Raw genomic sequence first — 16,822 nt, forward strand, 5'->3', positions numbered from 1 at the left:
TAATACTTTTTAATAATAAAGATTTTCTTAACAGTTGTCTATTTTAAAAGAAAATAAATACCATTTTCAGGCAATAGTGTGAAAACATAAAACTACAAAATATCTATTTTTGAAAAAGTTTTCGAGTAGTGTTAATATAAAGCTACGAAAAGTTCTAAGAGATGAGTACTTGAGAATTGTAAGATAGAGATAAGGAGTGATTAATGGTAAAAATTTAAGAATTGGAAGCAATCAAGAAAACTCTACAAAATGATGAGGAAAGAATAAGCAATATTCCTTTCTATCTAATCCTGGAACATCTTGCGATGTGTATATTGTAAAGGGTAATTTTAATGTAACCTATATCTATGGTAAGGCTTTCCCCCTTAGAACCATTCAATTATCTTATCTTTTAGAACAATATCCAACATTATATTTATCTTTACAAGAGGAGTTTTTTTTAAATTTGTAGTCCCTTTTAGAAATGTAGCTATTTAGCGATCTATTTAATTCTACTCAGTTGTTACTTTTATCTTTAATTTGAAACTTAGTGTATATTTTGATTGCTCTCTATTTTATTTGTGTATAGTCAGTACTCTAAAGAAAACACTAATATGTAAAATAAACATCAATTCAGGTAAAACTGCATTATAATAAATCCTGTACATTACAAAATATTGGAATGTGTAGATATTTGATATTTTTTAATTTTGAATCACAGACTCATATAGAGAAATGGCTTGAATACAGTTACAGTTAATCTGTATTATAAAAAGATCTCACACTACACAAAAATGTCAATTATATTGTGTGTATTTTTTTTGATGTGATGAAACAAGAGGAAAGAGAAGTAATGAAGATTTTCATTGGGATTTCTATCTTTCAAACAAAATTGTATAGCAGAAGTATAAAATATTTAAATATACATTTGTGTGTTTTCAGGAGCATTTTTAATAAAATGACCAGAAAAAGAACCAAAACATTCATTGTGTTAATTTCTATTCAAAATTTAATTGACAAAATTTAACTTCCATTTATATGATTGTAATTTTAGTAGTTGCAAAGTACACAAGAAATAATATTGTTGTCTGAGTCCTTTATCCTAATGCTAGATTATCTGCCAGTGACAATACATAATCAGTCAACAATATTTTGGAAAGTTACAAAAGGTGTATCAGTTCTCTCCCATTCTTTTCTCCTGAGAGGTTCACAGGGTATATTCTCCAACATTAGTAAGAAAGCCTCCTGGAGAAGAGAGATTCAAAAATTTTGTTGGTTAATATTGCTCTGTTTTCTTAAATAAAAGCTTGCTGTGATCCTTTGATGAAGTAAGACTACTATTACACCCAAGAAAAAAAGTTTGGAGTCAGAGTGAGAAGATTATAAATGGAAGCTTCGAGGCAATTTTCTCCAGTACTCTTGGAGAAATAAAGGCTTGCCCAGCATATTTTGTGTACTTATTGATTACCATTTCATCAGGAGCTTATTTCCAGTTGATTTGTTCCAACTTTTTCTCCACTTTTCCTTTGAATCTCTCATTTTAGCAGTTGTCTTTCACATATACCTGCTGAATTTTCTTCTAGTTTATTTTTACAGCTTCTTGAGATGTACCTTATATCCTGGATTTTACTGCTTTCGGTTTTACCTAGCTTCCTAAAACAGTGAATTCCCCGGGAAGACTTACTTGTGCTTCTGTGTACTGAAGCATATATATATTTTTTCTATGTGTCTAGGGAGAAATTGTAGCAGTTCAGTATTTGCTGAGCACTGTAAGTAAGGCATTCCTCTTTACTCTTTCTGCAACATTTAAGATGACAACTGGTATCGAATGTGACATGAAATGTTCTTCTTTAAAAGTATGCTGGTTAAAATAACACTGTTAGAAGTCAGTGAGTACTCACAGAGTCCTATTTATATAGAGCTTTTGCTCCCAAATAAATTTCACAGGCTTTATTTTATTTCCTCATCATAATAACCATGTTAAGTCTGTGGAGTCAGAAATAATAACATTATCCATGTTTAAAAGATAAGAAAACCAAATCAGGAAACGGTAAAAGGGTTTTTTGAGGATATCTGAGCAACTTAGTGACAAGGTTTGGATTACAATATATGTCTCTACTTTCTAAAATGTCTGGTATGTTTGTAGATGCCTTTACAGACTTAGTAGTAATAACCAACGAAAAAGTAATACTGTTTGCCAACTATTTTGGAAATGTCTATGATATTAATTTTATTTAGAGGGTAGTTGAGAGATCACATTTTGAAAGAAAATTCTTCTTTTAAAAAATATTGAGGGCTGGCCCAGGTGGCCTAGTGGTTAATTTTGGCGTGTCCCACTTCAGTGGCCTGGGTTCCATTCCAAGGCGTGGACCTACACCACTTGTCTGTCAGTGGCCAGGCTGTGGCAGGAGCTCACACACAAAAAGAGGAAGATGGCAGCTGATGTTAGCTCATGGCAAATCTTCCTCAGGAAAAAAAATGTATATATTGAAATAGAAATAATAGAAAACAATAATAAAAAGAAGTACAAAATTTCTGGGTCAAAGTCTTCCAGCTATTTGTGCAAAATAACCAACCAACAAATAGATCACTAAATATAATTAATAATGAATGGAGTGAATATTCAGACCTTAAGTGAATATTTTAATAAAATATTTAATCTATTCACTCAAAACTTGATAAATATATACAATATATTTGTCATAATATTAATATCGCTAAAGATAACTTAAATCTATTAAATTTATTCTTAATTAGATAAACATAGTAATTTTTCAAAACATTTTAACAGAGAGTTAGCAATGTTTAAATTTCCCATTTGGTCTATTATATGCAAGCTCTTTCTCTGTTGGGATTTCCTATCTTTTGATCCATTATATGTATGTTTTCATTTAGCTTTCTACTTTCCTGAACATAATTATAATAGCAACTTTATACTCCTTTTCTGATGATTTCAATCTCTGTATCAACTTGGGAATAGTCCTTGCCATTTTCCTTGAGCACATATCACTATTTGCTTTGTGTATTTGTGTGTGTGCGTGTGTGTATATGTGTGTTGCATAATTCTGGATCACAACCTAAATATTATTGATGTTATGTATTAGACTCAAGATTCTGTTACAGTACTCTGACATATTTTTTTAATTATCTTTAAGTAGCATTTCTTTTTTTAAATTAAAGTATAATTCACATATAACTATTAGTTTCAGGTGTACAAAAAAATTTTATATGTTGGAAAATAATCATCACAGTAAATTTAGTTAACACTCATCCTCATACATAGCCACAAATTCTTTTTCCTTATGATATAAACTTTTAAGATCTACTCTGTTAGCAACTTTCAAATACGCATCACAGTATTATTGATTATAGTCACCAAGCTATATAATACATCCTCATGACTTATGTATTTTTAAACCCAGAAGTTTGTACCTTTTGATCCCATTCGCCCATTTTGTCCACCCCTAATCCCCTGCCTCTGGCAATCACCAATCTGTTTTCTGTATTTATGAGCTTGTTTTTTTGTTTTCTGAGTTTTTTCTTTTTGGAGTCCACATGCAAGTGAGATCATACAGTATTTGTCTTTCTTGTCTGACTTATTTCACTTAACATAATGCCTCCAAGTTCCATCTATGTTGTTGCAAATGGCAAGATTTGATTTTTTTAAGTCTGAATAGTATTCCATTGTGTATACAGACCACATTTTCTTTATCCAATCATTCATCGATGTGCACTTAAGTTGCTTCTGTATCTTGGCTGTTGTAAATAATGCCAATATTGTAAACGGCAAGGTAAAAAAAAAAATTTGTTTTACAAAGCAGTTAAACTGTTGGAATCAAATTGCCTATGCATTTTTATCATACACATTTCTTCATGGTGGTTGTCAGGTCAAATATCAGTTCAGGTTTTCACGTTGTTATCTTACCTGCAAGCTGTTTTGAATTAGACCCATTATGGGAAGTTCAAGATTCATCTGGAGACTTTGGCCATATATGAACAGAATTTGGGGTACTTCCTATGTATTTCTCTCCTTTCCCAGGTCCCCTCTCTCATTTTTTAGCAGTTATACTTTCCCAGTCTCTGTCCTCTAGTTTTCTAGGCCAGAAATACCACGGTTTTCTATTAGAAATTTCGGCACTGTGTGACATGCTCTGACCATATATTTCCCTCAGGCTGAAGCAGTAGTAATAAGAAACTCAGTGTGTGCTGGTCCCTTCTTCCAATTCTCCACTTTCTGACAAAACGAATGCCTGAGTTTTCACTTTCCATGCCCTTCAAGTAGTCTTCTCACCCCCAGAGATTATCTTTATTATCAGTGGGGAGTTCAGCCTGTTAGAAGCTTACTCAGGCATAGTGGAAGTCAAATTATTCACATTTCAATTTTAAATTTCCATTAACCAAGTGTATACTATTTTTTTCTTCTTTTATAGCGAAAGATCTATGCTTATAAATATGATTAATATATATGAATATATAATAGAATATAAGTGGTTAACCCACTTTCCAAACTAAACCCAGTAATTATTCGAAATTAGGAAATTTGTTGCAAAATTTTTATTCATGTAAGAGCCTTTTGAGATGAACCTTTTTCATGCAAATCAAATATACACCTTAGATATAGGTAACACATTTAGAAACCATTAAGAATATCACGTTATAAAATTCAGAAGCAAAAATTATAATAGTATGTTGATTATTAGTCATTACTGCCCTTCTCTTGATAACTATTTCAATTTTCATTAAAGATTTATCCTTTTTCCATATAGCCTATGTGTTTTAGGAGAATGTAATTCTTCCTGTGCTCTAGGTCTAAGCTACTCATTATAATTCCATCAGCAATGTTTATTAGATCTGGAGAAGGCATGTGACTCAACACAATCTGATAAAATTGTAAGAAATATTTCCTGGGAAATTCTAAAGTTAAATGTCACTATTTTCCTGGATGAATGTTGTGGCATCTAGATATACAGCGGGCTTGCTACAGCCATTTGTTCACTATCAGAGAACAGAACCTTAAAATGAAGCAGGCAACCCAGCTGGCAGAACAGAAGATAGAAAGAAGCTGGATTCATAGAGAGTTCATTGAACTTCTGACTCAAATATACAAGACACATTAGCATCCCCTTCCAGGAACATTCCTTGTATATCAGGCACTATACCTCTTTTACTGTTTCAAACAGTTTCAGGGTTTTTTTTGTTGTTGTTGTAAATCACAACGTACCATATTTTATAAGTTTTCTTAAGAGCTGAAGACAGCAACACTATATTCTGTTATACTGTATTTTTATGTGCTCAGTTTTTCTGAAATATAAAACAATTATCCTTATCATAGAAAGACAAATTATTTTGCATTTGCCTATTTATGTGTTTTTCTTCCCTACTAACATAATTTGCATTTTATATGTCTGCATTACCACATCTAACTACAATCCTTAGTACATAGAGAGTGCCAATAAATGTTCATTGAATGAACACATTAATTGAGGAAGGACAAAACTCAGAGAAAACAGCCATTACAAAATGTATGTTTTCTAGATGTGGTAGACTGAATGCTTGTTCACAAATATTCAGTTCCTCCTTTGTGTGACAATTATATACCAATACCCTTTAAATGTACTCTCAGATATGTGACTTGCTTTGGCCCCCAAAATAGTAAAGTGTCATTTCTGAATTCCAGGCAGAAGTTTCTAGAGCCTGAGTGTACTTTGCTGTGATAGTTTTTCCTTGCTTTTGTGATCAAGGAAGCATGTGTGTAGATGGGATCATTATTAGCTTGGGTCACAGAGTGACGAAGATGAGCAGAGACCCCCTTACCAAACTGAGATGGATGTATAACATGAGGAAAATATAAACTTGGCTGGGTTAACCAATGATATTTTGGGCTATCTGCTACCACAGCATTATCTAGGTTATCATGACAGAAACATGATAGTGAATGAAAAACTGCCTGGAGAAACTCTGGTGAAAGGTTGTCTGAACACTGAGATATGGCTACTGGAAATTTACACGCAGACCTAGTTTTTATTAATTAAATGTTTAAAATGATAATAATGTATATTCTTGTATCTTAAAAACCATTTAATTTTAATAATAATAAATGAAGCTGAAATGGTTTTTATTTATTTATTCACAATGATTAATATTCATTAAAGTATTTTACTAGCCACCAAAATCTACTTTTTTCTAAGAATTGCTTAATTTATTCAATGATGGTTATCTTATAGCAGGGGTTTTCAGAAATATGTTCCACAAAGTAGGGAGAAAATTCTATATTATCATTTTTAATAAAATTACATATTTTATAAAGCCAAACTTTCTCATGTCTCTGTTATTGAGGCTTCGTCTGCATGTTTTATTATTCATTGTGCATTTGGATACTTAAACTTAGGTTATAGAATCTTGACAATCTAGTACCTCTAGTCCTTTCTTTCTCAGATTCTTGTTTCTCCTACTAAAGTTAAGATGCACAAAGAATTAGCAGCTGCAGAACTGTGATAATGAAATCTGAGATTAAGTTCGTTAACAATTAGGCTTTCCTTTGATGCCATCAGGTTTACTTAATAAAATATAATTAATTAATCATATATAAATGTCTGTTTTATCAGTTATTGAAATAAATAGCCATGCAACACACACACACACACACAGACATATCACCTATGCATGTATACACACTCTTCTGGAAACTGATCAGCCATATGAAATATTTCAGATGTGTCTTCTCAGAAATCACAGTGCCTCTGTTTAGAACAGATAATTTAAAATATGAGAAAAATCAAGGTGACAGGCATGTAAAAATGCACCTCTGCTTACAGCCTAGACTATATTAGAGTTCAAGCAAGTATATTCAATTTCACACAAGAACCAGAATTTCAGAAATACAAATTTAACAAGCAAAGTTGTATTAATATCTGAGGAATTACCTGGGATCCTGCAGAAACACATGCTGAGTAGCCATGCATTACCTGTTGTTGTCAAGGTAACCAGTACTCTAAAATTCTTACTAACAGATTCCTTCTAGATTATACCACAGATAGTATACCTGCAATTAATGCGAACATCTTGATGTTATATACAGCAGGGCTAATCAATATAATAGATTTCTTGAAATAGAACTTATTATTAGAGAACTCAGTATGGTTGTACAAGTTCAGTAGATATTCTATGGTTTCAGACGAAGCTGCAGGTCCGCAATAGAACTTGAGTAAAAGTTGTCAGCAAGTCACAGAATAAAAGCAAAAAAGGAGATGAAACAGAAGAAAAGGGTTTCTTAATCATACTTTTTAAATTAAAATTCAAAACAAAGTTGGTTTCTTTTCTGTTTCTCACATTATATTGCATATCTTTATAACATTATATCAGTTTCAAGTGTACAAGATAATGGTTCAATATTTGTATGTATTGCTAAATACTCACCACAATAAGTCTAGTTAACATCCAGCAACACATGTAGCTACAAATTTTTCATATTGCATATTAATTTCAAATCAATGGAATCATGTTTGCGGTGTTAATCATCTTTAGAAGTCCTATAAAATATATTAATTGGAAAGATGAGGATACTGAGATTCACAATGTTTAAAATAAATTTAGAAATCATCTAACTAGTTAAGAAGGATCAAATTCCAAAACTTTGGCTTTTATATATCCTACCCAATGTTCTCTTATATGTACAATACTGCATTTCAGGAACTATGGTAATTTATGATAAGAGAGAGAAGACATTTTCACAGATGAAGAGTGAGGTGTGACAAAAAATGTGGGTGTTTATATGTTGAATATGCAACTGAAAGAATGACACATATGATCATCATTCCATCCTAAATATGAGTTCATTAGCATTGGATAGTTGGAAAGAACACTCATTTTGTAGTTTAAAACATAATTCTATTCTCCTACTTCCTAGGTCTTTTAGAAGGTAATTTAATCTCTCTCTGCTTTACATGTTTTCTTCTGTAAAATGTAAATGAGAATTCTCAGTAAATTGAAAATGTTTTGTATTGAGTGAACCCACGCATTTTAAAAATAATAATGGTGGTGAAGATAATGCTCACGCATAAAAAAGAATCATGCAGTTTACAGATTTCATATTGTTTAAGATTTTTAAAATTTTATAGATATTTTGCCATTAGAATTTGATATAAGCAAATATCAAGTAATCACCTGGGTTGGGTAAAAGGGAAGGAAGGAGAAAACTAACATTTATTGAGTAACTACTATACACCAGAGACTTTGATAGACATTTTGCATTATATTGCTATTTAATAACTGAAATTATTAAACAGTTATAAAACAATGTGTGAAGCAATATATATTTGGGAAAGCATGCCAAGAGTTAAGATTGAAAAACATTTATCCTTTATGGAAGTATTTTCTTTTGAATTGGGAACTTGAATTCTTTCAAGAAAAATATTTTTATTAATAATAACACCAGTAAACATAGTCATCTCAGTTGAGCAATAGTATCACTTAAAGTTGTTTGTTGAATTATCGTTTTACACGAAAGGGCATTATATGATTTGACACGTAGATCTCAAAAGACATCTGAAAAGGAGATTCTGTATAAATAAAAGTCAAATAACAGATAAGAAGGTCTACGAAATTGTGAGTCTAATTCTAGAAGAAAAATATCAAGAGAAGCAGCAAAAGGAAAATGGCTTGAGGCGCTGGAAGTGTATCAGATGTACCTACAGAAGAGTGAGAACATATTGGAATATAGTTTTCGAGAACAGTTGGTGGGCCCAGATTCAGCAAAATCAAACCTAATGATTAAAAGTAAATTTAAAAAGTGAGACATGGTTGAGTCTTTTTTTTTTTTCAATTTACAGGAAGATACAAAGAATCTTTAGGAACGTATGTATAATACCTACATCCTTTCCTACCTGAATCCTTTCAATGGAGCAGTCAGCATCTGAGGAGGTGTGACTCACCACTAGCTTTGAGCATGAAGAATTGAATCCTGTCGTTAGACAGTGGTCTGCAAAGGCCGCTAATTCTGTTAATACTGATGATGAATAATCTTGCTAAGTCTTTTAAATTCCATCAATAGACATGTGTATGTCTTTGTTTTTTCCTATGGTTGCCAAATTGATTTTTTCTAATTAGATAATAAGCTATTTATTTTTATCTATTTCCTTTGGTGTTTATTAGTTTTTAGCTCACTTCACTTAATTTTTATTCTTAACCTTTTCAACAACATTTAGATGCGGGGATCATAAAGTTACAGGGTAATTAGGAAAATAATAATAAGATTTTATTACACAGACTAAGAAATAAATTGGTTATATTTTATCTCCTACTTAGCTCTGTAGAGATCCTTCTAGTTCCTGTTTTATTCAGTCAATACCACATTTAGTCTCAGGATAACTCCTTGTTGTAATAACCTTCTAATAGAAGAGAATGTAAGAATTACCATAAATAAATCAGTGAATTTGGTGATGCAAGGAAAACAGAAACAGAACCTCTACTTCTACTCCAAGTTAGTAACAGCCTATCCATGATAATCCAGGCAACATGTTGGCACAGTACTGTTGCTTATTCTTTGAGAAATTCTTTATAGAAGTTTAGGAAGTCAGGTCTTCAACCCATGTATGCAGAATGCCTACAATATAAGAAAATGCTCTAGAGTAGCTCATACATGGGGAGAAGAAAGAAGAAAAACAGTTCTTTAGGAAGATTTGCTATTGTATCCCAAGAAGTTTAAACCTGAGGAACATTCTAGCCCTTCCTGAATACTGAGATCTTTAGACTGGGAAGAGCTTCTCATCATTTCACAATGACAGCTTAGCATTGGCAGCTCAGCATAGTTATAATTATTGACAATAAAGCAAAGATTTTTTGATCTCTAACTTGGCTTTACGTACCTGTGTGAAGACAAAGACAGGTAGCCCTTACTGGCAGTCAGAAATGACAGGGACTGAAAGATGTCAGAAGCTTCTGATTGTAATGGAGGCAGAAGCTTAGATCCTCTAAGAAGCATTTACAATTCAAGTTCAAATATTGATAGCATGACTCCTGGGGCAGTTTTAAAGATAGGTCCACAAATTCTTTGATACCTCTCCCCTCAAGGTGTGAAGCTTTACTCCCTTCCCCTTGAGTGTGGTCTCAGTTTAGTTACTTGCTTCTAGTGAACAGAATATACTGGAAGTGATAGGATGGCGTTTCCAAGATTAAGGCTATCAAAGACTTCAACTTCCCTCTTGAGTTTCCCTCAATCTTTCTCTCTCTGTCTCTCTCTGTCTCTTTCTCTGTCTCTCTTTCATAATTCACTCTTGAGGGAAGTCAGCTACCATGTTGCGAGGACACAGGCAGCCAATGCAAGGTCCACATGACAAGGAACTGAAGCTTTTAGCCAACAGCTAGCACATATGTGAGTTTGTTCAGATGCAGGTGCCCAGCAGCTTACCAATAATCATGTGAATGAACTTGAGAAAGCATCCTTCCCCAGTTGAGGCTTGAGATAACTGCAGCAGCCACCGCCAACTTGATTACAAACTTAGGAGAAACCCTGCTCCAGAATCATCCAGCTAGCTAGTCCTAGATCCCTCATCCACAGAATCTGTGAGACAATAAATGTTTATTGTTTTAAGAGCAAATTTGGGGTAATTTGTTATGCAGCAATAGATAAACAATGTAACTTCCAAAATATTCAGGCCAAATAAAAAAGAGGGATTTTCTTATCTAAATCCTAGGATTTGCCAATTGCAAATTTGTTATGATTTAAATGAGATGCTTTGACTAGGCTTAAAGTTTTCTTAAAGTTAGGCTAATAGTGATAAGATTATAACAACAACAAAGAATCTATTACTTATCAGTCTTTTAATATGTGGCATATATCTAGTACTTCATGTAATTTAATATTTATGTAAAAATAAAGAAATATACTTGGACAGTATACAAAATATTATTTGTACACACATACATATAATTAAAGTATAATTTATTGAATTTAAGGAATCCATTTGCATTTTCTCTGGTCTTATGATCACAACAGAAAATCAAGATTTTATCTTATCATAAATATTATGCCCTATACCTTTTATATCCTTATTCTAATATCGAATTTTCCTTTATATTTGATGGCTTTAAAAGAATTATGTAAAACGTTTAAATAATTATTCCTTCTCCATTTCTTTTCTTTAACTAAGTGAATCTAGATGTTAGATAGAATATTGATTCATAATAAATCATAGATTATTTGATCCTGTTATAGTGAAAGGGCTAGTTAGTTTCTTCGAGGAAATGAATGAAAAATAAAAATAAGACAATGAAATTAGTAATACGGAGTCATGAGTGATAATTAAAATTTATTTATTGAAACTGAAGAAAAATTATTCAAGAGAAATATGCAAATACTGCCCTAACTTCTATTTCAAAGTAAAACATTTAAAAGACTAAACAAAACAAAACAACAAAAAAAGTCCCACCTCTAAACTCTACAGTTGTGTGCAAGTATGCTTATTCTGCAGAGCAGACAAAACAGGCATATGATTTGCTTGTCTCAAGGCGGATTTGAGAATGGAGAGTTACATTAAAAGGAAAGAAGTTTTGCAGCCTGGGTCCTTGAAGCACTGTGGGTGTTGATTTTCTGTTCACGAATCTATTTTTTCATCCATTCTCATGTGTCTGTGGTTTCTTTCCTCTTTTATGCTTTGTCAGTGCTGCTGAATGCTGATGAGACAATACTTGGTGTAAACATCCTCAGGCAATCATTTGCAGATGATAAATTTAGAATCTGAAAACTTAAGCTCTACTTTTATGAGTGCAATTTGGGTCAGGTTGCCCAATTACATATGGTAGCCGTGTGATTCTGAACACAGTGAGAGGGGAAACAGCCATCCCACGACAATTTTAATAGATTTAAGGGAAAAATAATGATGAGGAGTCGCAGAGAAAAATTCAGAGAGATGTTCCAAGTAATTTCTAGAAATTTTAGAAAAAATGCCTACAATGTTGTAATGTTTTGTTTAATAGAAAAATGAAAGTTTAAATGAGAGAAAGTAAATTTTCTATGTTAAGTAGAATGAATTACACTGGAAAATAAACAACATTAGGTAACAGAAGACAAGAATGAAATATTACATTGCCATTGATTAAGTATATGTCTTTGAAATGCCATCTCTTTTCCAAATATGTTCAGCATTAAAATAAAGCTAATAATGTCTGCTCTTGATCAAATTTGTTTAAAGGATAAAATCATGTAATTTATAAAATACAAAATACTCTAAATTCTAAGTGACAGCGTTAACCCATATGTCAGCTAAGGTCATTCAATTCAATAACATTACATTTTCTTTTACAATTATAATTAAAGTTTTATATGCATATACTTTAAAAATTATATTGAACAAAATGACTGATGATAAAGGGCAGAACCCGAACGTGCTACTCTCCTTTCCACTGTCCTTCCTTTATCTTCATACTTCCATGCCACATGAGATACTGTCATTTTGCCATTTACCAACCTTAACATTACCTACTGACATGCCATATCACAGAATAGGAGTTACATCTTTTGTGCCTACCGTTCTCTGAAAACACTTCTCCTCTTTCCATCCTTTCAATGTAGTTTTATCACAATTGTTAGTCAAATCAGTGGTCAAAGTACATGTTTTTATTTGACTATAGCTCCTTCTGAACTAAAACATGCCATATATTGTTTTCTTTATTACACAATTCCTCATTTTCTCTGGAGTGAGTATTTCCCTTGCATGTATTCACTTTGTTTTATTTATAAAATTTATATTGTTATTTCAGCTATTTCATCAGATCTGCCAAATACCTACCAATATTTTCAAAATGCTCAATTGTATAAATTCTTTTAGTTTCATTTTTTTTTTGACATCCTTCTTCTCAAAACCTAATTATATCCCACTTCAATTTGGACTTTGGGGCCTTGTGCACCGCTAAGGCCTTGAGACTGTCCTTTCATTCTTAGAATTTCTACTCACACAGTCCTCTGTTGGAATTACTGTTCAGTAGGCAGCTTGTGGTACTTTTTCTGGTTAATTCACTGGTGCAGCACATTCTCCATTAGATTCCAAGGAAGAGTGCAGGGAGGTCAATTCTCTAGTACTTGCTTGTACAAAAAGCCTTTCCTTTACTCATGCACCTGGTTAGTAGTTTGATGGATGTAGTGGATTGAACGGTAGACTCAAAAAAGACATGTTTGTGTCTAAAACTCCCATAACCTGAGAATGTCATCTTTTTTGGAAAAAAAAGTCTTCGCAGATGTAATTAAGTTAAGGATCTCGAGATGAGATCATTCTGGATTTAACACCATCCCTAAATCCAGCGACAAGTGTCTTTGTAATTAAAGGAATAGGGATGTTTGAGGCTTGTACCCAGAGGGACAAAGGGCACGTGAAGCTGGAAACAGAGATTGGAGACGTGCAGTCCTAAACCAGGAAGGCTTGGAGCCACTGTAAACTGCAAGAGTCAAGGAAGGATTCTTTCCTTGAGCTGTAGGAGGAAGCCTGTCCCCAACCCCTTGATTTTGGACTGGTCTCCACAATTACGAGAAAATATATTGCTGTTTTAAGCCACAAAATTTGTGGAAATTTCTTATGCAACCCTAGAAAACTAATAAAGTTAGAGAAAGAATTTTATGTAGAAAATGTTTTCAATCAGTATTGTATTTTAAATTATTTCTTTTTCTTGTACTGGCATTCAATATTGTGTTTGGAAAACTCAAGCAACTCTAATTTTCAACAATGTGTATATAACAAATTTTGATTTGTTTCTCTCTAAAACCTTTGAGATATTTGCTAAATACCTCATGTTTGGAAATTTTATACTGCTATCTTGGTCTTATTATTATTATCATTATTATTATGCACTGAGATTAGCACTCATTGGATCCTTTCAAGTAGGAGATTCATGTCTTTCAATTCTGGAAAGTTTTTTGCTTGTTTTAATAGAATAACATCTTCTAGCTTTTTTCTGTTCTTTTCCTCTACTGTTATTAATATTTAATTATCATAAGTGATTCCTAATTGTCTCATTGTTTCTCTCATTTTTTACCTTTTTGCCATGTGTTTCCTTTTAATTAAAATTTTAGGAAATTCTGAGTTGTAGCCATCAAATTTGATATTTTTTTAAATGCTTACCATTCTACTTTTAGATTTTGAGCCCCATCTTTTTCTATATTTTAATAGCTTCCAGTTCTTTGATAAATGAACATTTTCTATTACATTTCTGAAATATAAATCATAAATTCTAGCAATCCTTTCTCCTATTCCCTTCTATTTCTGTTTCATCAGAATCTACTTTTCTATCATTTATTTTGTTCTCTCTTTACTATTGGAAGATTCCCTCAGATGTCCCATATGGGCTTTTCAATTCTGTTAACTTGGAACCTCTATGTTTAGGGCTTGTCAACAGTTGGGCTAGTCTACCAATCTATAAATGATGATCAGTTAGTGGCTAATATAAATACAATCTACACGTATCAGCATGCAGAGATCTTTCCCTTCGAGAAGCTTGCCTTATCCCAGGAAAAACCTCCCAAATCCTGAAACTGTAGGTCTAAGTGCAGGCATTTTGAAAGCCAAACAAAAAGAGGAAGCAAGGATATCTGTTTCTCAGGGTGAATTTTTTCCTCACTTTTTCGATGCTATGTCTCAGACCCATTTTTGCTTCCCCTAGAGAAATCAAGCTGAAAAATGTTCCAGAAAATATATATACATCCCTGAAAGGGGTTAAGAAAATTGCAGGTTTAAATTTGGAGGGAAAGAAACTTATAAGCCTAGCCCATATGAATGCCAATCTTCTAATTTTCTTGCTCTACCTAGTATCTTATGCGTCGAGCTTCCAGGGCTTTGCAAATTTCCGCTGATCAAATTAACTTGATTTGCATTTGGGATCTGCTCTATACAAAGGAAGATTTAGTTCAGATTCTTTTCTGATAAGTCATCAAAACTACTGTCCACTGCCAGTGGTCAACTTGTGTCTCATTCATTGTGAGATGGTGCCCGGAACACTTTTTGAAGCAGACTACGTTTTAGCGCACAATGAACTGTTAAATATAAGATTTTGTAGTCTGTAAGTCTTTAAACTAGAAAAAAAAGAGTATTGTCATGACCCAAGATTACAAGATTTAGTATGTCAATTCTTATGTATTATTTTTAATTTAATAATATATGATGTCATAAGGACTATGATATTAAATGAAAGAAAATACATTTTAAATAATAATATTGAAGAAATAAATGCACTAATAGAATATGTTTCAGAGTTTAGATGTATAAATGGATTTAAAATTTGGGGAATGATAGGATGCTGTATTATTATGCAATTATAAATTCAATCTCCAAATAAACAGCCTGTGTGTATGGGTTAATCTCAGAGAGAAATTCAACCAAGTCCTAACTAAAATGGTTAAATCTACACAAAAATGTATTTAAAGTGAATATATATATCAGTTAGGATCAATAATGAAAACCATGTTTGCTGGTAAATTAGTAAACATTTGATTTAAAAAATAAAGAATAAAGGAATTATGGAAAACAAATAAATTTGACACAAAAGTGTGATATAATAATACTTCCTCCAATGAGTCTGTATATCATGAGTAGTTCAGTATGAAGGAAATTATCAATGAAAAAAGTGTTTATTTTTTTTTATTTTTTGGTGAGGAAGATTGGTCCTGAGCTAACATCTGTTGCCAATCTTCCTTTTTCTGCTTGAGGAAGATTGTCACTGAGCTAACATCTGTACCAATCTTCCTCTATTTTGTATATGGGATGCCACCACAGCATGGCTTGATGAGTGGTGTATAGGTCTGTGTAGGGAATCTGAAACTGTGAACTCTGGGCTGCCAAAGCAGAGCATGCAAACTTAGCCACTATGCCACGAGATCAGCACCTGTTCATTATTCTTTTAAAAGGAATATATAATTAGAGAGAAATCTGCATTTTCAATGGAAATGGGAGTCTCAGAAAAGACATAGTTGAATAAAATAGTTACAATACTCATAATTAAGGACCAAGATGGTAAGAGAAAAATATTTGGGGATTTTTCTTTTAAAGCAATCATAATTTAAAAATCCAAAATTTTAAAATAATTCCAGGCTACTTTTACCACAGAATCATTGGAGAAAGGCCAATAATGTTAAGGATATGGAATATATCTACTGAAGAATAGCAAATAAAATATTTCATAGAGTATGATGGAGTAGCGACAAAAAATTCAAATTGACTTGGATAAAAGCAGAGCCTTGTGGATATAAAACTGACTGAAGTATAACAAACAAAATGTCAACCTATTTAATGGAGTGCCACAGGGATCAGTGTGAGGACTGATCTTATTAACAACTTAATTAATGATCTGGAAGATGGAGAAAACAGTATGTTAATGAAATTTGTAACTGATATCAAATTGGAAGTTTTGCCAACACCAATTAACATAGCTAAATTATTTTAAAAGGGAAGTTGAAGAGGTTAGAATTATCAAGAAGAAAAAATAAATCATAGGTTTAATTTGTTAGAAAAAGAATAACCAAAAAACTTTGAGGGGAGAAAACTGAACAATGCTTAGTTCCAAAATGGTGGAAGCAAAATGAGACTATAAGAGAATTTTACAAACTATCCTAAACGTTAAATAGAATTTGGACATTTCTAGAAAGTGTGAATACTCTAAAACATTTAATACTTTTTTCAAATGCAAGATTGACCTGCACATTTCTATATTAAAGTATAGAAAACAATATAGCTAAAGTGAATTTAATAGGAGAAATAATGCTAAAGTTTTGTGGGACTTATGTCTGTATGATAGAAAACACGGAAAAATTGGGAAAAAACAGATTAACAATGAATTCAATTTAATACAGCCATTGCTATGTAAC

Source organism: Equus przewalskii, chromosome 16 (genome assembly GCF_037783145.1).
Source record: "Equus przewalskii isolate Varuska chromosome 16, EquPr2, whole genome shotgun sequence".
In the NCBI taxonomy this organism is placed as follows: Eukaryota; Metazoa; Chordata; class Mammalia; order Perissodactyla; family Equidae; genus Equus; species Equus przewalskii.